Here is a 27,675-nt window from a genome sequence, read left to right on the forward strand (position 1 = left end):
GATTCCTTACTCCTGTATCACAGGGAACATTTGGGAAGCCTCTTCTCTTTCTTCTCAGTATATAGAATCAATATTCTTAATACAATCTATTCATCTAGTAGAATGTTTGATCTATGATGGTCCATGTCTTAATTGATCTTTATATTTCCCTCCATTTCAGTGCCTCAAACAGGGTTTGAACACAGTGAGCAAGGGCACTAACTAAAATCACTATCATGAAGCAGGTCAGGATCTTTCCAGTCTTTAGGAGATGATTTCATTAGGCACTGTGGCATATTAAAGAAAAAAAATTCCTTTAAGTGGTCATCCCTCTGGTAATGAAGCTCTCCTAACAAATGAAGCTGGTCCCCAGATGTCAAATTCCTCAAAGGTATAACTAGGAATTTCTTCAGGTAAGACACAAATACCTAATGTACATGTGTGTATCAGGGTGGTTGTCCATGCCAATGTCAGTCCAACCACAGCTGTAATCATTTTTCATGGGGTGGTGGTGGTGCTACTGCATCTTTCCCTTTTTCTCACTTTTCTCTCTTGGTTTGCTGCCCCAATCTCTTGGAGGCATGGGGAATGATTTCTGGGATGACTCAAGGAAGAAGCATTGTCTTTGTCCAAAGAAGTTCCTATTAGCCCCAGAAACTCTGCAGGGCTGGCTGCTAGGCTGCTGCAGTCTTTACAGCCTGTGGGGGAAGGGTAGAGATGTTCAACTGCAGTGTATTAGATTTGGCAGAGACCATATCTCTAGATTAAGGATTCTTAACGTTTTTTATGTCATGGAACATTTTTGCCAGTCAGACAAAGCCTTTCTTGGAATAATATATTTTAAACAATCATCATTGAAAGAACTACTAAATTTTGGTTAGAGGTTAGTAAAAATAAAGATGTAAATTTTTTCCTCCAAAGTTCATGAATAGATCCTCTGAAATCTATTCATGGACTCCCATGGGGGTCCATGGACTCAAGGTTAAGAATTCCCAGTCTAGATCAACATTTACTTTCTCTCCTTTATAGATTATGAAATGGAAATTTGGAGAGGTGAATTAACATGTCTAAGTTCATACATGTAGTAAGCAGCAGAGGAGGATTTCAAACTAAGATTCTCTGAAAACAGGCTTGTCGCTATACCATGCTGCCCTGAAAAAAGGAGATTCATCTATTTTCCATCCAGCTCTTTCTAGGAAATTCAGAGTCTGCATTATACTGTTCCTTTAATGAAGTTACTGTCTCAACAGGAGTAACTTAGAATCACAGTTCATTCTAACTGTAAGCTGTCTTAGATATAATTTAACTTCTTCATTTCATAGAGGTCCAGAGAGGATCAGTTACTTGGCAAAGGTCGCATGACTTCTAACTAGTGACAGGTCTCCTGTCCTCCAGTGCTCTTTCCATCATATTGTGCAACAGGATGCAGATAATGTAGGTCAAAGACTTCGAACAAATGTTCATATAACATATAGGATATGCTTAATAAATTTGTTGATTTGACTCTGAGCACGAGTGGCCTAAGAAAAACTGCAGACAAGGTCAGGTGGGTCTTTGCTTTTCTTTCTGGGAATTCTCTCCTGATTTCAGGTTTGGTATCCCACTGTCAGACTCTAAAATTCATCTCAAATGACTATCTTCTGTCACTCATTTTAATATATTACCTGAATCTTTGGCCAATCACTGTTTAAGATTTTCAGTTTTCTCAAATATTTATATTTTAATCAAATGGTAAATCAACAACCATTTGTGAAGTACATATTCTATTCTAGGAGCTCTGTTAAGTTTTGAGGATATGAAGAAAAAGCTCAAATAGTTCCTTCCCTTAAAGAGTATATATTCTAATGAGGGAGAGGTCTACAGGAATCAGAATATACAACCTAAAAGAGAGTAGCTATGAGGTAACATTAGAGGAGAACAAACTAGCATCTGGGAAAGTCCAAAAAGTCTTTTTGTCCCCATGGAATGAATATCTAATGGTGAAATTCTGAATGCTAGGATAGGCATTGGAAGAACTGAATTTCCATAGAGGAACCACTCTAGAATCTTTACCAAGAATAACCTTTGGATAGTGTTGGGATACTATAGGGGTGACATGGACAGTGGAAAAGTGGATTTGGGGTAAGAGGTTCTGGGAAAAATTCCCCCTTTTCTATTCAATAGCTATGTGACTTTGAACAAACCACTTAACCTCCATGGTTCTTATTTTTATCATCTGCCAAATGGGATGGTATTGGGCTAGGTTGCTTCCAAATCTAGAGTCATACTCTTCTAAGCTCTTTTCCTTCAAACATACCTACTTTTTCTTCACATAAGGTCTCCGTCCTTAGGCATGGAAAGGGTGACAGAACAATGCTTCTTTCTCTTTCAGATCCTGAGAAAATGTCAGGAAGTATGGTTGGACCTTGAAGGGTGGGAGAAGATAGAAAAGTATGTCTCAGGGTATTATGTGAAGTCATTTGGTACTTAGGGTCTTAGTGCTTGACATAGTAACTGGAATATAGTAGATGCTTAACAAAAGCTAGTTGACTGACTTGGGATGGGGGTAAATGTTAGAGTCTGGAGTAGGCAAGGTGTAGCATGCAGGAGCCAATATAAGGAACAATTGAAGGAATAGGGATGGTTTAGATTGCAGAAGAGCCATAGAACAGACTCATAAGAATTTGAGAAGATTATGGTACAATGGAAATGAAATGGATTTTGATTCAGAGAAGCTAGGTGGCATAGTAGATACAGTACTGGGACTGAAGGCAGGAATACATCTTCCTGAGTTCAAATCTGGCCTCGGGCATTTACTAGTTGTGTGACCCTGGGAAAAATCATTTAACTCTGTTTGCCTCAGTTCTTCATCTATAAAATGGAACTGGAGAAGGAAATGACAAACCACTCCAGTATCTTGGCCAAGAAAACCACATAAGGGATCATGAAGAGTCAAACATGCCCGAAATGATTGAATAACAATAACAGGAAGGTTCAGTTTCACTTCTGGCACTTAGCATCTGTGTGATCTTGGGTAAGTAACAACCTCTCTGGGCCTCAGTTCATTTGTCTGTAAAAAATAAAAAAAATGAGGAAAATAGACTGGATGTTTTCTGAGTCCCTTTAAGTTCTAATTTCTCTGATTCTTCAAGGGTGGGATTCGTATATGGGTTCTTCACTCAGATCATGCCCACTGACTGTATATCCCTTAAGATGCTGTCCGGGGCCTTCTTTTTTCTCTCTATAATATCTCACTTGATGATCTCATTAGCCTCCATGGGTTCAATTATCATTTCTGCACAGATGACCCTCAGATCTAGATATTAAACCCTAGTCTCTCTCCTGCCTTGCAGTCTTGTGTCACCAACTGCCTTTGGATCCCTCGAATAGGATGTTCCAGAGGCATCTAAAATGTGGCATATCCCAAAGAAATATCATCTTCATCCTCCCCCCAAACCTTTCCCTCTTTGGGGCTTCCCTATTACCACTGAGAATGCCATCATCCTCATAGTCACATGAGCTCCCAACCTCAGAGTCATCTTAGACTTTTCACTCATACTCACCCTATATATCCAATTCATTGTCAAATCCTTTCATTTCTGTCTCCATATCTCTCCTATTCACCCCCTTCTCTCTACTCCTACAGTCACAACGCTAATTCAAGCCCTCATTTACCTCTTGCCTCAACTTCTGTAGTAGCTTTCTAACTAATTTCTATACCTCAGGACTCTCCCCCTCTAATCTAGTTAGGTGCCAAGGTGATTTTTCTAAATAATAGATCTGATCATTTCCCCTTCTTTCCTAGTTCGGTAAGTTGTGCTAGCTCCCTATTACTTTCAGAATCAAATATAAAATTCTATTTGGTATTTAAAAGCCTTTGCAATCTGACTTCCCACTTTTTCAGTCTTCATGTGCTTTACTTTCCTCAGCTTACTCTACATTTTCAACAATAATTTTAATTCTCTTGCAATTTCTCACACATGACTCTCTGTTCTCAATTTTGTGCTTTTGTATAAACTGTTCCCAGTCCTGGAATGTTCTATCCTCATTATTCCCCACTGGGTTTCTTTAACTTCTTTCAAGACTCAGCTCAAAACAGACCTTCTACAGAACACTTTACTTGTCTACCCCAACTGATAATACCTTCCCTTCTCAAAGTACCTTCCATTCACTTTGTTAATAACTTGTATTTACCTACTTGCTTATATGTTGTCTTTTTCATTAGAATATAAGGTCCTCAATGACAGAGATTATGTCTATGAATTTCCTTTTTGTATCCCTAGGACTTAGTATAGTACCTAGCACATTGTAAGTGCTTAATAAATGCTCGTTGACTTGACTTATTGACTTCATCATCGGAGAGCCAAGTCACCTACTATGTGCTAGGAACTGGAGAATGAAATGACAAGCCACTCCAGTACATTTGCTAAGGAAGCCCCCGATGGGGTCATGAAGAATTGGACACAACTAAACAAAAACAACAATGTATAAAGCACTAAGCTGAGCATACGGAATACAAAAGAAAAGAGGCAAAGTTCCTGTTGTCAAGGAACTCATAATCAAAGGAAGGAGACAGCATACAAACAAGTACAGACAGTTAAGGCATACAGAACATTTGGGAGATAATCTGAGGGAAGGCTCTGTTATGAAGGAAGACTAGGTCAGGCTTCTTGCAGATGATGGGATTTTAGCTGAGACCTGAAGTAAGTCAGGAGACAGAAGTGAGGAGAGAGAGTATTTTACACATGGTAGGCAGCTAGTGAAAATACCCAAGTTTGGGAGATAAAATGTCTTGTATGAGGAAATGCAAGGAGATTGGAGTCGAGGGACAGTGATGGGGAGTGAAGTAAGTTTCAAAAAGACTGAAAAGTAGGAAAGCACCAGGTTATGAAGGGATTCAAAAAGCAATTAAAAGATTTTATATTTTATACTGAAGTCACTGGAGTTTGTTAAATTTTCAGACGTGTGAGTTAGGAAGGTCATTTTGATAAGCTGAATGGATGATGCTACGGAGTGAGTGGGGTACTTATGTGTGGTACAATGGGAAAAGTACTAGATTTTGGGTCAGAAGACTTAGATTTGAATCTTGGTTCCGTCACTTTTGAGACCCATCTGACCTTGAGCAAGGTTTTTAAAATCTCTAGGCCTCAGTTTCTTGATCTGGAAAATAGGGAGGTAGTACTAGATGGCCTGTAAGATCAGAATGCGTTATCTTACAATGTCTTTTGACTACCTTTGAAGTGCCCACCCTGTGTTAGTTGTTTCAATAGTATATGTCCTGGAACCCTCTCTTTTATAATGCCATGAGTATTGTCTTTGGATGTGTTTTGACTTGGCAAGTTGTGGGTGGAGCTATCAGTGCCCTCAACATTCTTATGACATATTTCATATATGACATGTATATGTCATATATGTCTTATATAATCAGAGTAAACCAGAAAAAAAAAAGCTAAACTGTAATAGGAGAAAGGGTAGACTCTGATAACTATGGCCCATGGTTTTTATTTGTTTTCTTTTTACTATTTATAACCAAGGATTGGCCAATTGAGTTCCAGTCTTTCTTTTTCTTTTAATTAATTTATTTTTGACATTCATTAATTTTCTTTATTACTTTCAAATTATCTCCTTTCCTTTGGCCTCTTCTGTAACACATTGAGAAGGCAAGAGGCATGATATCAATTATACATGTTGAAGGCATGCAAAATATATTTCCACATTACTTGTATTGAAAACAAAACAATAGAAGGGGAGAAACGTAAAGCAAGTGGGAAAGAAGTATAATTCAGTCTGCACTCAGAATTCATCAGCTCTCTCTCTGGAGGTGAATAACATTTGTCTTCATGGGTCCTTTGGAACTGTCTTGGATCATTGTATCAATCAGAGTAGCTAAATCTTTCAAAGTTGATCATTGTTGCCATATTACTGTACGATGTACAATGTTCTCCTGATTCTGCTCATTTCACTTTGTATCAGTTCATACATGTCTTCCCAGTTTTTTCTGGAACCATTCTCCCTATAATTTCTTATAATACAATGGTATTCCGTAACAATCATACAACACAACTTGTTTAGCCATTCCCCAACTGATGGACAGTCCCTCAACTTCCAATTCTTTGTTACTACAAAAAGAGCTACTATAAATATTTTTGCATATATATATATATATATAATGTAGATATAGATATAGATATAGATAGGTCCTTTCCCCTTTTCTTTGAACTCTTTGGCAACACATCTAGTAGTGTTATTGCTGGACCAGAGGGTATGCACAATTTTATTACCTTTTGTTATAATTCCAAATTGTTCTCTAGAATGCTTTGACCAGTTCACAACCCCACCAACAGTGCATTAGTGTCCCTATTTTTCCATATTCCCTCCGGCATTTATCGTTTTCCTTTTCTGTCATGTTAACTAATCTGATAGTGTGAGGTAGTACCTCAGAACTGTTTCAATTTGCACTTCTCTAATCAATAGTGATTTAGAACATTTTTATATGACTATATAATTTGATTTCTTCTTTTGAAAACTGGCTGTCCATATCCTCTGACCACTTATCTATTGGGACCCTCAGTCTTTCTAGGATCTGATTGGAATTAGTTTATTTCTACCACATACTTATGTATCCATCCATTTATTAATTTCTTCTTTTTGGTAGTATATGATTGAGGTTATATGAACATAGTTGATCAAGTTTTTTTTATTTATGGCATATGATTATTGATTGATTAATTGATTTCTAGCATATGATTTATACATATATATCCTTTTCTCTTTTCTTTGATCTCTTTGGTGTGCTGACCTAGTAGCAGTATTGCTGCATCAAATGGTGTGTGTAGTCTTATAGTCCTTTGGACATAGTTCCAAATTGTTTCCCAGAATTGTTGGACCAGTTCACAACTCCAATAATAGTGCATTAGTATTACATGAATCTATAGTTGTGTTTTTTTTTTTGTTTTTTTTTTAGTACTTATAATTGAGAGACTGACCAGTAGGGCCTCAGTCTTTCTAGCATGTCTAGTCTATTTCTCCTGGTACCAAACAATGTAGATCTCCATTTGGAAGATCATGATGCTGTGCAATGGAGATGCTCTACTCCTGCTTCAGAATATGTACAGGTGTTATGGGATTGTTCCCATCTGCTTACTACATTGTGAAGAAGTTTTAAAAGTGGTCACTGAGACAAATATGAGGGTCCATACAAAAAGAGACTGGGGTAATTATCACTGACTGTTAATATTAGGCAGAACATACCAGAATGGAAACTTGAACTAATAGCATTACAAAAGCCCCACTTCTCAGTTGTACCCCCACCCATTGAAACCAGCCAACCTGGGAATGTGAACTGCTAGCGTGCATGTGGGTTGAGAGAGTATATCCTGAACCTCACTACACAATACTTATTAGAGACAATTCTTTCTCCTCCAGGGGTCATCTTTCTAAGGAAATGATCATTCCATAATGGTCCAGGAATTGTTCAAATCCATGACTCAGATTGATTCCTCTAAAACACTATGGTTTCGTAGAGAAAGGCAGGGATGTGGGGTTAATAGTACTGCCTTTGAATCCCAGACCTGCAACTTATACTTTTCCATGTCACCATGGAAAAAATAATTTCACTTCTCTGTGATGTCTTCATCTGTAAAGTGGGGACGATTCTAATTCTTGTACTTTCAATCTCTCAGAATGATAGAGAAAAACAAAACAAAACAACAAACTCTTTACATCTCATGGGAAAATATTAATATGAGAATTTTGTTTGTTTGTGACTCAGATAGAACTATGATTTTATCAGGACTCGATGTGAAAAATCCCTCCACAGCTAATCTATAAAAGAAGTTCGTAATCTTTTTTGTGTGTTGTGAACCTCTTTTGGATGTGGAGTGAAGTCCTAGACCACTACTCCTAATAATGTATTTAAATAATTGAATAAGTGCTAAATTTTAGTTAGAGGTTAGTAAAAAACAAATATTCAATTTTTTTCCCATTCAACTTCATGGGCCTCCTGAAATCTATCCATGGATCAGTCCCATGGATCTCAGGTTAAGAATCTTGGAACTATAACTTCTAATCCTAACTATAATTCGTTGAGTGTTTTCAGGAGTCATTGCCAGGGTCACATAACCAGAAGATGTCAGAAGGAAGACCTGAACCTAGGACTTTCTGACCTCCTAAATACTGTGCTCTTATGTTTCTTAAAAAGGAGTTATTCTTATTTTCTCTTTCTTAGAAGTGGCTATGCATGATTGGTTCAGAGGATTTTCTTTTTGATGGACTTAATTTCTTCTCAATCAACCAATTAAACATTTATTAAGTACCTACTATATTCTAGGTCTGAGGCTACAATTGCAAAAAATGACTACTCCAAGCCCCCAAAGAACATACATTCTGTCAGAGAGACAATATATATGTGAATAAAAATATACGAAATACAGGAAAGATAAATATAGGGTACTTTTTTTGAGAGAGGAGGTGTTCAATCCTGAGCTGACCAGAAAGTTTTCCTGTAGAGGATGGTGTTTGAGGAGAGTTTTGAAGGAAACAAGGGATTCTTAAAGGTAGAGGTGAGGAAAGAAATACATTCCAATCATGAGAGATGGCTAGTGCAAAGGGGGCAAGATGAGAGGAGCAGTATCCAGTATGAAGAATGGCAGGAAGACTAGGAGATTGGACCATAGAGCAGGGGAAGAGAAGTTGTAGAGGTAGGTTGGAGCCAGTTTATGTCTGTTGCTTATTTATTTGTGCCCCCGACCATTTCCTACAGCCTCTACCTTGCTCCCCACCCCCTTCCTCTCCATTGACCCCTACTTTATAGATGCTACCACCTGTTTTCTAGTCAGGAAGGCAATAAAGTTTGGAGAATGGCCTCAACTCCCTGTGAACCTCTGGCTAAATCACTTAATTTCAGAAAATGCAGATGCAGTTTGAAGTTACAGTTAAGATTCCAGGGACAATAAATGATATGAGCAGCTGGAAGACCCCTTTCCCTCCCACACTGCCCCCAATTTTTTCTTACTTTTTCTCCTTTTCAGAGCACAATTCAAGCAGTGGGGATACGAAACCTGAGCCTTGCATAAGAGCCCTTAGGCCACGGATTGTTCGTTTGGTCCAGCCAGAAACAGCTGTACTGGGGGTAGGGGCTGGGGAGTGGGGGTGGAGGGGGACTGTGAGCATTCTGATGGGTCTCTGGAAGGATTTGTCTGGGGAATTGTGGCTGGAGGGTCCTAGGCCCCCCTCTCCTTGGTTTGCACAATCTATCTTTAGAGAATTGCAAGTTCATTTCTCAGAAAGGCTAAGAGCAGTGACTACTTCTAAACTGACAAACCACTTCCTGCAATCGTTAACTGAATTGAGAATGTAGTGTGGGGTGGGTTGGGGGGGACTGCTCACACTTTTCCACCCCCACCCCTTTCTATAGCCCACCATTGGACCAGTGTCAGAAATGATGGGGAAAGGAGATGAACCCTTGACAGTGACAGCAGACATTTCACAGAAACATGAAACGTTTCCTGCTAAGGACTTGGCCCATTCAAAGGTCATTCTAGACTTTGAGCTTCAGTTTCCTTTGTAAAATGAGGGAGGGTTACACTAGATGACCTTTACCATCTCTTCTAGCTCTAAGACTCTGATCCCATAAACCAGAGCCAAAATGGAATCCAAGGTCATTGTAATATAAACCAGAGGTCCTACCCTTTCCTAGCTGTTGCTTTTGATCTGAACCTAAAAATTCATGCTGCTTCTACTTGCCAGCTTAAGACAGTGTTTAGAGCATGCCAACATAGGACAGAACATGTTTGCGGAGGGTGAGGAAAACGTACGGACCGACAGAAAAGACATTGGATTTGGAGCCGGATGACTTGAGTTCAAATTCTGATTCTGTTTCTTAGATCACTTGTGTGACCTTGCAGGACCTTGGGACTTTGAGCTCCATTTTCCTCTGTAAAATGAGGGGGTAGGACCAGATGACCTTTATAGCCTCTTCCAGCTCCAAACCTATGATCCTATGAATCTGAGCCAAAATGGAATCCAAGGTCATTGTAATACAAACCAGAGGGCAATTTTTGAGCTTCCTTTGTTTATCATTAAAGGATCTCTACAATCTGATCCTACACTACCTTTGACAAAGGGTGTGAGATAGAGGAAAGTGTGCAAGACCTGGGATTGACTTCAGTTCTTAACTCACCCCTAACACAAATTGTGTGACCGCAGACAAGTCTCTTAACCTCTCTGTTTCCTCATCCATAAAATGGGAAGAATCGTGCTCATCATATCTTCCTCACAGGGTTGTCATGTGCCTCAAATGAGTCAATAGAGGTAATGTGCTTTGGAAACTTGAAAGCATTATACGGATATCAGTTATATTACTCTCTCAGCTTGTGTCATACTATCACTCTTCATGTAATCCAGCCAAACTACTCTGCTTTCTACGCTTGAAGAGACCTTTCCTCTCTCCTACCACCACAACTTTGCTCAGGCTGATCCTTGTGCTTGGAATGCCCTCCTCCTCCTCCTAATTCTCCTCCTCCTCCTTATATTTATTATATTACTGCTCATTCTTTAAACCCCTATTCAAATGCCATGTTCTTCAGGAAATTCTCCAGATTCCCTAGAGCTGGGGCCAACCTTTCTTTGGAGTCTCACAAAGACCTTGTTATAGATAAATTTAATAGGTATTAACAGGAGGAATTCCCACAGCAATGAAATTAGAAGTCATTGACGTACAGGGTGCTCTGCAAGTCTTTAATGCAGTTTTCAGCCCTGACTTTTGGAACACCTCATAATTATATGCAAAGTATAGTTATTTGTGTTGGTTCACAGCCTCTTTAATCTAGATTATAAACTCTATGAGGTCAAGGGACCATGCTTTTTCTAAACTTTGAATCTTTCCCCACTCCCATCTAGAATAGTGCTTTGCAATGTTCATACTATGTTGGATGGGGGCAGCTAGGTGGTGCAGTGGATAGAGCACCATTGCAGGAGTCAGGAGGATCTGAGTTCAGATATCACCTCAGACACTTGACACTCACTAGCTGTGTGACCTTGGGCAAGTCACTTAACTCCAATTGCCTCATCCTGGGTCATCTCCAGTCATCCTGATGAATATCTGGTCACTGGATTCAGATGGCTCTGGATTCAGATGGCTCTGGAGGAGAAGTGAGGCTGGTGACCTGTACAGCCCTCCCTCACTCAAAACAAAGTCAAGTGCAAGGCATGCCACACTGATGACGTGGTCTTCTTTGGCAACAAAGGACAAACATATACGCACATACTCTTTGCTCATATTATCTTTATTATTATTATTATTATTTTGACCAAGAATTTTAGACAAACTGGCTTCTCTGGTATTCTGTGAACCCCATGTTATTTTTCTTACTATTTTGCCTTTGCACAGGTTGTGTGAACCTGAAATCTGGAGTCCATCTTATCTCTACCTCTTAGATTCCTTAGTTTCTTTCAAGGCTCAATTCAGGTGCTACCTCAAGCCCTGTCTAATCTTCTAGTTGTTAGTACTACCTTCTCATTGAAATGGTCACCCATATATCTATATATCTCCCAGTCAGATGCAAGCTCTCTGAGGGCATAGACTTTCTTTGTGTCCCTAGTTAGTTTTTGAGATAGTGGTTTGCACATAGCAGACATTTGATTTATTTAAAAAAATCATCACAAGAAGGGAGACAATCTACTGTGTTGGAAAAACACTTGGCCTAAGAATTAGGAATTTTAGGATCTAATCTCTGTTCACCTGTGATCTACCTGAGTGATCTAAGACAAGGGCAGGGATATACTGGAGTCAACTCAAACAGATGTCTGAGCTGATTGTTAAATTTCCAGTGTGATCATTCATACCTTGGAAATTGGCAAACATCAAACATCACGGCTTAATTTCTTGTTCCTGTGTAGACTTAAAAAAGTGAAGGTAAAAATGATAATAATACAAATTCAACTTAAAATGTGTGTTATGTATACTTTTTTTTTCCCTCAGAGAACCAGTTTTAAACATTTACTAGCACACCCTTGGACAAGGAACTTTAATTCCCGGTAAAATTATGGGTTTGGATTAGACAGTCTCAAAGATCCCTTTCCAAAATGGAAATGGATTAGCTATATTTTTTCCTGGGGAAATTTCTGAAATGAACTGAACAGTGTACATATTTCTCAGACTGAATGAAGGCAGTTAGGTGGCACAGTATAAAGCATGATGGACGGCATCGGGAAGACCTGTGTTGAAATCCATTTTCAGACACTTGGCTGTAGGTTCCTAGGCAAATAACTTAACCTTTTTCAGACTCTCTTTCTTCATCTGTAAAATGGGGTTATTAATAGCTTCTCCCTCCCAGGGTTGTTGTGAGGGTTAAATGTAATAACATACGCAAAATGCTTTGCAACCCTTAAAGCATCATGAAATTGTTATGTATTACAATTGTTATGATAATAATAAATACTTAAGTAATAGTAATAATTATTATTGTTCAGGGCAGAGCATTGGAGGGCAGCATTTTAGAAATGAATCCTTTTTTGGGGGGTGCTTAGCATCCTGCTTTAGTGCAGCGAAGAGTAGGGAGGGCTGCCTTTATTGACTTAATGAAAGGTTATTTGATAATGTTGGTCACTTGATCACAAACCTTTCCAGCATTTCACTTTCACACTAGGTTCTGGGGCAGTAGAAAACAGATCTTATTTCAAGTTTTGCCCTTTTGTGCTCTAAATATACACTGCATTTGGAATCGGAACTTTGCTCAAATGCTCAGACCTCTCTAATTGAAAACAATTGTGCTTGATGGCAAAGGTAGACAGGAGCACAGAGAGCTTCCAACACTTCCAAAGATGGGTGTCTGACTTTGATAACACATGGAGTGAGCTGCTAGTATCAGCTCACATTCCCTCTCCCTCTTCTTTGCCCTGTCTTCTTACATTCCCTGTCTTCCATACACATGCACACATGTGTGCTACAGATATAGCTGCATCTTATATTATATAGAAGCATAATATATATAAGTGCATTATATATCATACACATCCTTTACCATAATGAAATGGATTTACTTATTGAATAGTGAAAAATACCCACACACTATTACTACCCTAATTTATGACCTCATTCCATATTACCTTCTGCCTGGACTATATCAATAGCTTTTTAATTACACTCTAGCTCACATCTGCCTGCACCTCCTCCTAATCATCCTCACAACTGCTGAAGAGATATTCCTAAAGCACAGTCCCGACCATATCATTCCATTGCTCAAAAAGTTCTACTTGCTCCCTATTGCTTTCGGGATAAAATCTAAACTCTTCAGAGTGATATTGAGGCTCCTCATAGCTTGGCTCTAGCTTGCCCTTTCAAGTTTTCATTTACTCCCTTCTCTGAACTCTACCTGTCAGTCAAAGGAACCTACTTGCTGATCCTGTGTCCTTGCCTTTGTTGCCCAAGCTTGGAACGTACTCCCTCCACCTACCGGAATCTCTAGTTTTCTTCAAAGATCAGTTGAAACACAGTCCTGATTCTCCTCCATCTCTAGCAACTAGTTCTTGCTCTCTCCTACCATATTGCCTTGTATTTACTTTCTACGTAGTTTGCATTTATTTGTGTGCATCTTGTTTTCTCAGATAGAATATAAACATCTTGAGGGCAGGGAGTATTTACTTTTTTTCTTTATATTCATAGCTCTTAGAATAGTGCTTGCAGTATACATATTAGGTGCTTAACTAATGGTTATTGATTTTAACTGCATAGTGATATTGAAGATCTCCTCTAGCTCTCCATCCTATGAAGCTACAAAGAGAAGAGTGGTTGCCCTTGGAAACAAGAGAGCAGAGTTGAGACTGGCTGCTCCAAGAAACAAGGGAGAATTGGGCTTGTTCCATTACAGAGTACTGGCAGAGAAATCGTGACACTTAGCTTGGAGTAAAGTCCTGTTAATGGGGAGAGTAATACACTGACTAGCTACCTTTCAGGACAGCTGTGAAGATTACATAAGAAAGCAGACTGTTTTGATCTAGCTCTGGACCACCTGTATGTATAGGATGCATCGCTAAAATGAAATGTTCACATATAATCACATACATGTATATAAGCTTTATATACAGGCATATACACATATGCACAATACATGTATATGTATTTATGCATATATGTGAATATACACATGCATATGCATATTTTAGCTGTGAACAAAGACAAATATGCCCAGGCATGTATAGTGATGCACATGTGTGTATACATAGAATGCATATATGTATGCACATGTATATCTATGTACAAGCATAGATATACACAAATATTTCATGTATATGTTCAAATATACAATACACATATATACATACATAACATACATCTACATACACACATACATAATATAGAGTATTTTGATATAAAATATATAATATGCTATTTTAGTGTAAGTATGTGTGTACCAAAATACTAAAATGACTAAAGGCAGCACTCAAGTTTTATATGATATGTGTGTATGCATACACCCATATGCACATACACACAGGCATGTACACATACACACAAATGTGGATGGGTATATGTACACAAAATAATATATAATAATGTGTGTATATGTACACACATGTGTGCATATATACAAATATGGGCACATATATATCATATATCTATGTTTATGTGTATATAAAAGCTAAAATAGTAAAATCATTAAGTACTTCTAAAAACACCTTTGGTTTACATTCAAATTACTATTCAGTACTTTGAATCTAATAGTGGCAGTAAGGATTACAAAATGTTAAATGTGTATTTGTGTATATATGTGTATGTGTGTGAGTATTTTTATATGGTGACTTAAGCTGTATCCTGATAAAATGTAAACGCCACTAGGGCAAGGTTTACTTCATTGTTGTCTTTGTAACTCCAGCACCCGACACATAGTAGGTGCTTTATAAATTACTCATTGACAAATTGATGCCTACCGTGGTGTCCAAAGGACTTTCCTCATAGTAAATCTGTGAGTTTGGTAGCACAAGTATTACTAGTATCCTCATCAGATAGAAGAGAAAGTTCAGAATCAGAATATTCAAATACCTTGTTTATGTCACTAAGTCCAAGTTCAAAACCCTCGCTCTCTTCACTCCTTCATAGTATCTTGTCAATTCTCCCAGCTACAGAAGAATAGTTCAGGTAAGACTAGAATCCAGGCAACCCTGGTCTTTAGAAGTTTGTGCCTTATCCTTTAGGCCTTGGGGGCATCCACATCCATACAGATAACAACATCGTGATCTCTGGAAATAACCTCTCATCCAGCAGTCCTAGACAGAGACCCCTGTTCTATTGGGATTGGGGAGGGGACATTCCAGGAAAGTATTAATTCATGTTGACGGTTTCCATTTCCTCATTTCCCAGGCTGATCTGGTTTCCAGAATGTTCTGAGATCCCCACGTGTGCTACACTCACATATGGTTTGTATGCTTCAGATTACGTTTATGGTAATTGTGTCTGGAGATCAAAGGGGTGAATTGTGAAGTGAATTCCAGGCCATCCCTCCCAGCTGGCCCACTGCAAACCTTCTCGGCTCTGACTTCACCAGCTTCCGCACTGCTCCCCTTCATTCCAGCGTAGAAAACAAGCAGAAGAAATTCTCTCCACCTATAAAATTGAACAGTTAAACATTTAAAAGAGAAAGGGAAAGAAAAGGAGAAAAAAAGCAGAAATCAAAAGGCCAAAGCTAATTTTAGCAGGAACATTAGGTAGAGAAGGCAAATTGCTTACCTGATACCATTTTAAGGGGCTCAAGGAAGTCCTGAGGAATACTACCCCAACTCACAGACTGATGCCTGAAATATCAACAGCCCTCTATTTGACAAACAACATACATTTAACAAGCACCTATGTTGTGAGAATGTGAATGAGTTCACCTTGGAATCAGGGCAATGTCACCAGAAGTTGTGCCTCTAGAGTAGACCTATCTTGGCTGTGTGACCCTGGGGAAGTCATTTAGGGTCCCAAGGGACTCTGTCCCTTGTATAGCCAATGCATGTTTCCTCATCATAAGTCCTCTCTACCAATGAGAGACAGAAGGGACAAAGGAGACCTTTTAATAATCACTATCTTGCCCTAACTCACAGACAAAGAAGCTGAATCTTCTGAAAGATCAAGGGAGTTGTTCAAAGCAGTCTTAGGGCTAGGGCACAAATGCTGGGAGAGGGGGGACTTGACCCTCTTCTGGGTTATCTGGTCTACTCCTTCTTCTCTACAGCTCCTAGATACTTCCTTTATTTGCTGACACATTCCACAATTCAGGAACATTCATATTAATATAAAAATCTATTCAGATATGTTTACACATGGTAATATCAAATCTAGAACATAGTCTAAAGACAAGCAGATTTTGCTTTTTGAAATTTATTGAATGGTGTCTGTTAAAAGAGAATCTTTTTTGTTTTACAAAATGATTCAGTGATTTCCAGGTTTTTTATTAACCCCTGTAAACTTTTAATTTAGGGATATGATTCCATTTATAACAATTCAACTTTCTAGTCTATGAATCAGTCACTATATTCTCACTGTAATACCCAACCTTGTCCTTAGTAAAATCACATGGTACAATTTTCTTTTGGTCTTCAGAAAGAACATTGGAGTAGGAACCAGGCTACTTGGGTTTTCGTTGTTATTTTGCCACTGACTCACTGACAGACCATTAACAAGTCATTTCACTTCTCTGGGCCTAATTCCTCATATTTAAAATGAAGGGATTGCATGCATGATCTCTGAGGTTCCTCTAAGTTCTTACATTCTGTGTTCTAAGGCACCTTTCACTTCTCTGAATCTTTGAATCTGAAGTAATGGTTAGTCCCATTGTGATAGACCCTGGTCTGGCTACATCAGAAACAATAAATTTTACTTTTACTTAAGGTCTTTAAGCAAAAGCTGGATGACTACTTACCATATATGCTGCATAGGGAATTTTTATTTACACTTGGATTGGACTACATCGTTTCTGAGGTCCCTACTGACTCCAAAATTCCATGACTCTGAGTATGTTAACTACCTATGGTTTCTCTCTAATTAGAATGCCCTATTACTTCACGGAATCACAGGATTTCAGAGTAAGAAGGGACCTCAAAGTCTATTTAGTCCATCTCATAGGTGAAAAAAGTCACATTCCTGATAAAAGGATGTTCAGAAGAAGCCATTAGCTTCTGAGAAGTCCTATTTCATTTTGGCATATTGTATACACAGAAGTAGAGATCACATATGTACATACATACATACACATATGCATGGAAATTTTGTTGTTAAGTCGTTTCAGCTGTATCTGACTCTCTGTGACCCCATTTGGAGTTTTCTTGGCAGAGATACTGTAGTGGTTTGTCATTTCCTTCTCTAGGTCATTTGATAGATGAGGAACTGAGACTAGGTTAAATGACTTACCCAAGGCCACATAGCTACTAAGTGTCCGAGGCCAGATTTGAACTCATGAAGATGAATTTTCCTGACTTCAGACCCAGCACTCTAACCACTACACCACCTTTCCAGCCTAACTGTCCCAAGTTCTGCAGGACCTGACTCTTGGGTTGCTTGGAATCTGATCCTATGGATTCTATTTCAACTTCTCCATAATGTGAAGTCCAATTATTTATTAATTTAATTACTCCTAAATTTGTCTTGATAATTTAAATTGCTTCTATTCTTCAAGTTCCACATCAATCATACCTTTTCTTATTTTCAGGGCTCTCACAGTGATATCTTTGTCTTCTGAATCTTACCAGCATCTAATATTCATAGCCCTTTGCAGCATCCTAGCATAGATTGCTTACTATTATCAGCTTCAGTTTTCTGCACCTAGTATAAAATAATTGTTATTCTCTGTTTCAGCATTCTTTTATGTTGTTTGGTCTCCCTGAGTGTAGACTGCTGGGATTATGAATTATTCAGCTTGCAGGTAATTCTGCAGAATCCCCTAAAGGTCTCTCCCATAGTAGATACTCAAAAGATCTTGATTGCTGTTAGCTAGCTGTATCTCTACATAGACTGGGGAAATGGGGTGGTGGTGGTATTGCCAGTTGTACTCAGTTTTGTGTGTATCTAACCATGAACTTTCCTGATGTTTAGCAAATTCTCTTGCAGCAGAGGCTTTTGTCTATATTGATGCCACACTAGTAAGTGATATGGGATCTGGAGTCAGAAGGAACGTTAGAAGTTATCAAGGTCCATGCCAATCATATCTTTCTTTGAAGCCTTTTTCTGACATTCAGGGCTCATGGTGATGTCCCCATTCTATGGTAGGAAAAGATGATTCCATTAAATATATGCTTTGTACAAAGCATATATTTAATAAATGCTTGTGGAACTAAATTGGATTGACTTTTGCTATTATGGTGTTTATGATGGAAAGGACTGACCAGAGAAGATCATCCAGTGAGTTCATTGTTTGTTTCTGAAAGGTTATGTAAACCAGGAGTTTCCAGCTGATGGGAGGGATGATAGAATGAATTTTATTTTTTAAAAAATTCTGCAAAGTAATTTTGACTTTTGAGGCTAAATCACTAAATATGGGCATAAGTAATTTACTAAATAAATAAATTGTATATATATGTAATTTATTAAAGCATCTCTTTCATTGGGTCATTATCTGTGATGGCTGTTTTCTCTTTTGTCTATTTGTTTGAGTCTATAGAAAATAATGTTTTTCTTCTGTCTTATACCAGGTTCCTTAGAAGCATCCAGCTCCCCAACCCTGGCTGGCCTGTGCATCTTGATACTGAACCAACCCTGAATTTCTGAGAAGGGGCAGAGGGATATCTGTTTTGTCTTCCTACCACAGAACTTGAACTCCCAGAGTTCTATACTCCTTGTTCTTCTGCTTATCTCGACAGTTTACCTCATCAAAGGCTCTTGTCATCAAAACCAAAGGAACAACAGTCCTAATCTTCTCCTGGCAAATGTAATCCAAGGGCAGCAGGGTCTCCCTTCTAGAGCAGCACTTGAAAATATTTATGTCTGTGAGAGGAAAAGAATACCAATGAGAACAAAGTGTAACCTCAGTTCCCCTATCTAGTCTGCCATTGGGACCCACCCTGCTTCCCTTCTTAGAGATATGGCACTTTTTGAAGGGGTTTCATCTTGGTCTGATGGGTACAGAATTGACTCCCAATCCTTGTCAATTGAGGGCTTTGATACTAATTCTGTTGCTTTGAATAAGTCTTTCACCTCTCTGAGCCTCATTATCTCTTCTATAAAATGAATTGGACTAAATGACCTCTAAGGTCCTGTCTGACTCTGTGTTCTCTGATGATTGTGAATCAGACCATGAAGGGTCAATGAATGTGGTAAACGACACTGACTGGCAACCATTCTATTTCTGGTGTCCATATCAAAGTGAAAGGGAAGGATGGGAATTTAGAGAAACTGAATTTTAAAGCAGGAAAGGAGCTTAGTCACTCTAAACCCACCATCTTTCCAGAGAGAAAACTGAAGTACAGAGATCCAAAATGATTTCCTTAAGGCTTCACAGTAAATTCATGGCAGAGCTGGACTTAGATGCCTGACTTGTTGACTCCCAGTATAGGACTATTTACATTGTACCTTGATGCTTCTGAATTGTTTTAAAGGTCATCAAAATTTGCTTTTATATCATCTACACATTCTTTCCACCTAAAAAAGAGGAAAACAAAAGCAGTTCAGCAAAATAACATATTAGCTAAACCTGAAGATGTATTCAGTGTTCCACATCCATAGCTCCCCACATCTGTAAACAAAGGAGTAAAGTAATGCCTCTTAATCATGATGTTTCAATCCAATAGAATAAAATCGTGTATGTATTTATTTATTTAGCCACTCTTACAGGTAACCGTTGTGCTAGGAACTATATGAAAAAAGCCCCCCAAATAAAAGAAATAGAACAATACCCACTCTTATGGGAGGGGATATACATACACATGCATATATAAAATATTTCCAAAGATACATATATGCAGGAAAGTTTGAGGAGGATGGAGAAAGTATTCATGACATGAGCACAGACAAAGATGCAGGAGAAGGAGGGCTGAATTCAGCAAACAGCAGCAAGGTTATTTTAACTAGCATGTGGAGTGTAAAGGGGAGTTATGCACAAAATGGGGGCAGAGGTAGGCTAGAGCTAAGTTGTGGAGGGCTTCAAATGCCAACAGAAATTTTTATTTTATCCTAGAGAAAACAGAGAGTTATAGGAGGATAGTGAGTAGGACAGTGACATCATCAAACTTATGCTTTAGGAAGATTGTCTTGGCAGCTGTGTGGAGGATGGGTTGGAGAGAGAAGAAACTAAATATTAAAAAAAAGTTTTCTGATTCCTTCTAGTAAACATAACTCTATCTCTACTGCTGTTATGAGTGTGTACTAAGGCCTACAGTGTGTGTATATGTGTATGCACGTGTATGTGTTTGTATGTGTATATGTGTGTATGGGGAGATCTTTGCTTTGGATTTTGCTGAGATCCTTGGGGTCATAGAAGATATTAAATTTTTTGTTATTACATTATTATCTTTCATGATATCATATAACATTATATTACATTTCTCTTCTATCCATGACTTAGATTGTGATCATTTTCAACAGACTCTAAAATGTGGGGAAGGCAGCAGCTCCTGAGGAAAACATTAGCATTCGTATAGAATGAGTTCCCTCTCCCAACCTCCATCCCCCAGCTCAACTCCACTCTCTCTCTCTCTCTCTCTCTCTCTCTCTCTCTCTCTCTCTTTTTGCTAAATAGTTACTTTGACCAGTCATACACGGGTATTTAATGATTTGGAGAATTGCAGGGATCCTTGCAATGTATTTTTCAAATGGACAGCTGCCTTCAGGCATGGCTTAGTTCCTTACTCCCCTTGTTTGCTTAGAGTTAATCTACCACTGTCTCATGGAGCATTCTGTCAGCTGTCCCCCTGACTCCTAAGTGAGACACAGATAGAGTGATGACTTCCCCCACAAAGCAATACAGATGTGTCTTTTATTGATAATCTCGATCTTGCTTAACCTCTGAAAAAAATGACAACAAAAACAAATAGAAACAATTTGTCATGACTTAAGCTGTTAGAAGGTGGTATATCTTAGGGACCAATGGTGTACAGAAGCAGCATGGAGTAGAGGGAAGTCTACTAGGTCTGGGCTTGATTAATACTAGGATTAATACTAGCCATGTAAGCCTGTGTAACTTATGCCGCCCACTTGGAGTCTCCAATTTCCTTATCTGTTAAATAGTAAAACTAGTTCTCTAACAGAGTTGTATTACTTTGTTCAGTTGTTTTCAGTTATATCTGATTCTTTGTGACCCTTCCACCCATCCCCATTTGCGGTTTTCTTGACAAAGATACAGGAGTAGTTTGACATGTCCTTCTTTAGCTCATTTTACAGATGAGGAAACTGAGGCAAACAGGGTGAAATGACTTGCCCAGGGTTACACATCTAGTAAGTGTCTGAGGATGGATTTGAACTCAGGTCTTTCTGACTCCAGGCCTAACTCCCTATCCACTGTGCCACCTGTCTGGCTGCCCTATCACTTTGTAAACCTTAAAGAGTTGAAGAAATGTGAACTATTAAAATAACATAATACTGCTCTCTTTGAAATATTTTCTCTTTGTAATTAAGTTAATGGTATATCTGAGCAAGTAATATCTTTGCCCTCTTCCTGCTGAAAGGATATGAGGCAAGTTCCTTCTAGCTGGAATTCTAAGATCCAATGAATTCCACAATGATAGAAAATCTTATGACAATCTAATTGAGATTTATGCCTTACTGGGCATATCTAGTCCACTGAAATCCTTTTCAAAATGATTATAGGTGATATTCATGAGCACTTTAAGGTTCATAAAGCACTTTATGGGCAGTTAGGTGGTACAGTGGGTAGTGTGCCAGCTGTGGAGTCAGGAAGAAACATCTTTCTAAGTTCGAATCTGGCCTCAGACACTTCTGTGTGACCCTGGACAAGTAACTTAATTATGTTTACCTCAATTTCCTCATCTATTAAATAACTGGAGAAGGAAATGGCAAACCACTCCAATATCTTAGCCAGGAAAACTTCCAAAAAGGGGTCATAAAGAGTTGCTAATAATTAAACAAAGTACTTTACTTACATTATTTTATTTTATCTTCTAAACAATAATAGGAGGTAATACAGGTAATATTTTCCCTATTTTGCAGATTAAGAAACTGAAGCCAAAAGAAGTTAACTGACTTTGGGTCATCCAGCCAATCAATAGGTATCACAGGCAGGATTCAAGTGGAGATCTTTTCTGATTTCAAATTCAATAATCTTTCCACTGTGGTCCTTACGCACCCAATAAAGACCCCTTTTTATATGCCAGCCCTATAGATGAGCTATAGATGAGCTCTCATTTTCATGAGTCTTTTATATCCTGATATATCTCAGAACTAATGACTGGGTAAAAGGGGATCTTTGAGGGATAGTAAAAACCCAACAGAGTCTACATTTTGGGTGCCTTTTCCTTCCTACTAGACTTGTATATATTACTGTGTTCCCTTAACAGTCAGACTGAAACTAATACTGTGAATAGGTCAGTTGCATTTTCACTGCCTTCAGGGACTCAGTTATGTGTGACTTTCCTACTGAATTGGGTATACTCCACTCAAGGGTATGCTGAAGCCAACAGACTCTTGAGCCAATTGTTAAATTTTGAGTGTGAGCATTTATACCTTAGAAATCAGCAAACTCTAACAACCCTAAGTTTGATTTATTGTTTTATTCTTTGCCTAGTGATAGAGAAAATGGTACTAATACAGATTAAACTCAAAAGTGAATTCTACTGTTTCCCCCCCCCTACTTTCTTCAGAAAACTGTTCACTAAATATTTACCAGAATACCTTTACCTCTGCTCTTCTTTGTTGCCCAATGCCTTTGTCCCCAAGTCCAGCAAAGTATGATCATGAATAACCTTAGCTCATGAGATGTGAAGGATGAAGGATTTTGGCATGGTTAGCAAAGGGAAGACGTAGGGGGAGATGTCTTCTAGCTTTTAAGGGCTGCCATATGAATGAGAAAAAACCAAACAAACCACCAACAATAACAAAACACTTGTTAAATGTTTCATCCCTGAGATCGGAACTAGAAGCAATGGGTAAAAGTAGCAGAAAGTCATATTTTGGTTTGAGATCAGAAAACAAACAAATTCAAACCCCCTAATAATCTGAGTTATGTAAAAGTGGAATGTGCTGATCTGGTGGGTTTGTTTACCCTAGAAGTTTCTAAGTAGAGAGCCTGGGTGCTTGTTTCTGATGTAGAAGAGATTCTTGGTCAGGTGGTGCATTGGCTTCAAAGACCTCTGATGTCCTTTTTAACTTTAGATCTTGTATGACATTGTGAGAGGCATAAATGAAAACAGGAGATGGGTTGCTTGAGTATTGAGAATTAGATGTAGTGGATGTGCAGTCCAGATGCTGTGTTAGGAAATTCAGAGGAAGATCTCAAAGAGGACTCTCTGGAGGACTTCTAGGATCATATGGACAAGGAAAGCCATTGGTGCCCAGTGGATCAGGAGCTAGCCTCTGAATCAAGAAGACCCAGGTTCACATCCTGCTTTTGACACATACTGGCTGTGTCACCTTGGGCAAATCATGATCCTTCAATGCTCTAGGGGACTAAGACTAAATTGCAGAGAAAAGGTCAAACAAAAGTTTGAGGGGGACTTTCCTTAAATAGTATTTCCCTAAATCAATGAAATCACAGGTATATTTCCTCTATGTAAGGGAAAGGATACTCCTAAGATAAAAAATTTCCAGTGGATTTCATTGTGCACAGTGATGACAAGCTCATGGATCTGGAGCCACTGAAACACAAGCTTTATCATCTTGGGAGGGAGTGCTTCCCTATACAATGAGAAGTCTCCCTCTTGTAACAGAGCCTGGGTCTTTTTCTTTCTTTACATTCCCCATTATACTTTGTACATGCATAGTTTACTTCCCAGAATCTGAAGCCAGTAAGGGACCTTCGAGGTCATCTAGTTCAAATGTCCTCATTTGTAGACAAGAGAACTGACTCCCAGGGAGCTTACAAGACATGCCTAGTGTCACACAGGAAGGAAGTATCAAAGACAGGATTTGAACCCAAGACCTCCCACTCTCTTATCAAGACTCTTTCATCTGTACTACAGAAATTGCTGCGTGTGTGTGTGTGTGTGTGTGTGTGTGTGTGTGTGTGTGGAGTTAATTTGGTTTCATTCATAAAATATTTATTTAATTTCTGCTATGTGCAATAAAGGCAGAATGATGCAGTGGATAGAGAGCTGTCTTCAAAACCAGGAAGACCTGAGTTCAAGTCTTGCCTCTGATTCATATTGGCTGGGGAGTACCAAGTAAGTCACAGCCTCACAGTATTATACACATCTTTCCAAAACTACAAGATGCAGAATTTTTCCACATGGATGGTAGAGAGAATTTTCCTACCTGGGAGTTCCCTATGTCAATGGAATCCTAAGTCTCGATCCTGCACTGTCTTGTCTTATCCTATCCTACCGCTAGTAAGGAACCATATTAGGGGCTAAAAATGATTAATAAAATATAATATCAGTCCTCAAAAAGTTAGTGTCTAATTGGGGAGTGATAACATACAAATATGGATAAGTATGACACATATCAGACTACAATAAATGTATAATAAAGGGAAAGTAGAGAGTTATAAGAGATTTTGGGAGGTGTCACTGAAACTCTGGATGAGAGAACTCTGCGACTAAGGGCCTGCGTATCCTAGCAACATCCTCTGATTGTTGAGGAAAATGTCTGAAGCAGCCTGGACCACAGGCGATATAGTTAGCCTTAGAGAACATAAAGGAAAAGGTGGGAGAAGGCTTTAAGGGGCAAGGATACAGGAATCAGGGAGACAGTTCACTGGAGGCTCATGTGTGGGGAATCTCCAGTCTCCTTTGCAGTGTTGTCTTTTGGGACTTACTATGCTTGGTTTCCCTGGCAACAAGAGAGGAACAGGTCTGCTTCACCCATTCCATTAACAAAAGAATGAGGAACATTTTCCTATTACCTTCATGACAGAAAGCCACTCTAATTAGGATGTAGGTGATACCTCCATTGTCTTTGTTAGATTCAAAGGCCAAGGGACTGGAAGTGGACTGGACTTGCAGAATTGTAACCCCACAATGTCTTGTACCCCACACCCCTATGCTTTTTAGATGGAGAGCTTGTAGACTCAATACCTAGTCCAGTTTTGCTTCTTGTTAGGTTTGCGTTAGGTTTCAGTACCTTGGGCAAGGTACTGAACTGTGCTCTGGGTCTTCATTTTTAATCTCCAAAATGGACATAATAGTACTTTAATTTCCTAAGTCATGGGATTGTTGGGATCATGTATATAAAATATGTGTGTATTATTTATCATGTATATAAAATATGCTGTAAGTGTAAGGTGATAAATGAATACGTCATTATCATTCTTAATCCCACAATTATTTTGTATTTACAATCAAAAAATCAAAATTAATGTGAAGCTAAATAATTATTATCCTTTTTGTTCTTTTGGGGACTCCTCAGAATCTCATCAAATAAAGGGTTCTTAATCTGGTATCTGAAACTTATTATTATTTTAAAAAATATTTTGATAACTAATTTTCAATATAATTGGTTTCTTTTGTAATGCTAGGAATCCTAGATTTGATGTATTTAAAAAGGTTATTCTGATCAAGGGTCCACAGTCTTCACCAGACTGTCAACGGGGTCTATGGGACACAAAAGGTTAAGAAGCCTTGTTTTAAGCACACTGACAGAATGTCCAGGTCCCTTTAGCTAGGCCAGAAGAGTTTGAATGAACTAATTGGGGCAGTCCCCGAAGAACAGAAGGGGGCACTGTTGCTCTTTTGTAATTCTAGGCTGAGCCCTCTCTCCCCTCCACCACATGTTCCCCATCCAGTCACAAATTACATATTCATCTTTAGTCATGGGTCACTTCCCCAGCAATGGAATGCAATGCAGACATTCCCTGGATATAGCTTTTTAAAATTTTTTATTTAAATTAGACCCTAATGGTGGTGGCTCCATTGGGTGGCATTTCCAATGGATGCCCTATAAAGGTCAATTGTTTACCTGGTTAGCTGGGACAGAGGCCATATCTGTCATGTCCATACCCCAGCACCAATATGTGACATTACAAATAGCCACAGTAATCAAATTGCCTGTTAATTCCTGTATAATCTATCCCTTGAGGGGCCTTTTCTGATTCTCAATGGAAGAGAAGCCAGCCTGTCTCTCCCTGGGACTGGAAAAGACCCCATTCTCTATGCCAACCATTTCCAGAAGATAAATTTTTAAGATACAAGCCGGCGTCGCAATTAGTGTTCTTTCTGAAAAAACAGCTCTGGCGTGCTGATGTGTAGTTATGGGTAAACTGCGTGGTGGGAATGTACAAATTTAGCTCTCTGGCCCATCTTGCCATGAATATCTGAAAGCCCCGAAGATAGGGGTGAAAAATGGGTTAAGATCATTTAGCAGCTGGAGCATTGGGAAACGGTTTGCAGTCAGCTCTCAGAAGCCTTCCTCTGGGCCTCAGTGTCAGGAAGGTTCTTTGATACATAGAGGTGTCTTTGTACCTTACCTGACTCATGCCTTGCTGTTGTTTCATGGTCTCCCATTTCCTGTTTCTAGAAGGACTGCTATGGACTGGGTTCAAAGGCTACAAAAGGCATTCCAGTTTGGCCCCAACTATGGGGCCAGTGTGACTAGCATACAGAGTATATAGCTGCCTAGGAAGCAGGACTGCAGGGGTGCTGGAGAAGGCCCTGACCAAAAAGCAAGATTCGGTCCAATACTCTTTCAATATCGGATTATGTGGAAAAGAGATTAGACTCTATCTGGTTGGTCCCAGAGGGCAGAACTGGGGACAGTTGGTGAAAGTTATAGAAGATGCAGGTTTCACCCTAATAAAAGGAAGAATTTTTTGATCATTAGAACTGTCCCAAAATGGAATGGGCTACTGTGGTAGGAAGTAAATTTTCCTATACTTGAGGTATACAAACAGATGTTAGAGGACTGTTTGTCCGGAATACTATCGAGACGAATACTGTTTCAAGTAGGATTGTTGAGGCCTTTTCAGTTTTGAGATTGTATGTAAGAAATGTCTCAAGAAGCGGTGACATTTTAAGTCTTAGACATTTTGTGTCAACATGAGTGAAGTGCTAAAATTCTTTCCTAAGAGTAGGTTTTGATAAGTTGGAAAGGGTTAGAATTCCTAGGATAGGGCAGGGATTAATGCCCAGAAGGTAAAGAAGTGGAAATGGGACACTGCAGGTTCCAAAGATGTGTCTTATGATCTAGATTAGGGCTGGCCCAAGTTGTTATATGTTATATTTTAGTCCATATGCATTTGCAGGATTAGCTGTTTGATCTTAGGCATCATTTGATTTCCCTTGGCCTCAGTTTGCTCATCTGCAAAATTAAGGGGTTGACCTAGATGTTCTGTGGGTATCCTTTCAGCTCCATATTTATAATTCTAATAATGCAATGGTGTGCTTTTTTATTTTATTAAAGATTTATTGAAAATAGAAACAAAATCTAAAGCCATATGTGTCACAAAATTTTAGAGCTAAAAGAAAAGGACCTTAGCAATCATGTAAACAAATCATTTCATTTTACACATGGAGAAACTGAGGCCCAGAGGGAGGAAATGATAAATGCTTTAAAAAGTTATGAGACAAACTCTTACGTGAAGTCTGAGGAAGAAGGTTTCTAACCAGTGGGGGGATCTGTTCTTGAAAATGGCAGCCTCATGTAGT

The 27,675-nt window shown here is 38.8% G+C and overlaps 1 long non-coding RNA gene across 1 annotated transcript in view; it reads left to right on the forward strand.

Annotated features, from left to right (window-relative positions):
* The window catches only part of LOC140500499 (uncharacterized), a 51,952-nt gene extending 26,490 nt beyond the window's left edge, over window positions 1-25,462 (forward strand). The window contains exons 2-3 of the long non-coding RNA XR_011965763.1: window positions 15,317-15,372; window positions 17,789-25,462. This is a non-coding gene — a long non-coding RNA (uncharacterized lncRNA). The remainder of the gene's footprint in view (window positions 1-15,316; window positions 15,373-17,788) is intronic.
* Window positions 25,463-27,675: the final 2,213 nt, after the last annotated feature.

This window comes from Notamacropus eugenii, chromosome 4, assembly GCF_028372415.1.
Source record: "Notamacropus eugenii isolate mMacEug1 chromosome 4, mMacEug1.pri_v2, whole genome shotgun sequence".
NCBI classification, from domain to species: domain Eukaryota; kingdom Metazoa; phylum Chordata; class Mammalia; order Diprotodontia; family Macropodidae; genus Notamacropus; species Notamacropus eugenii.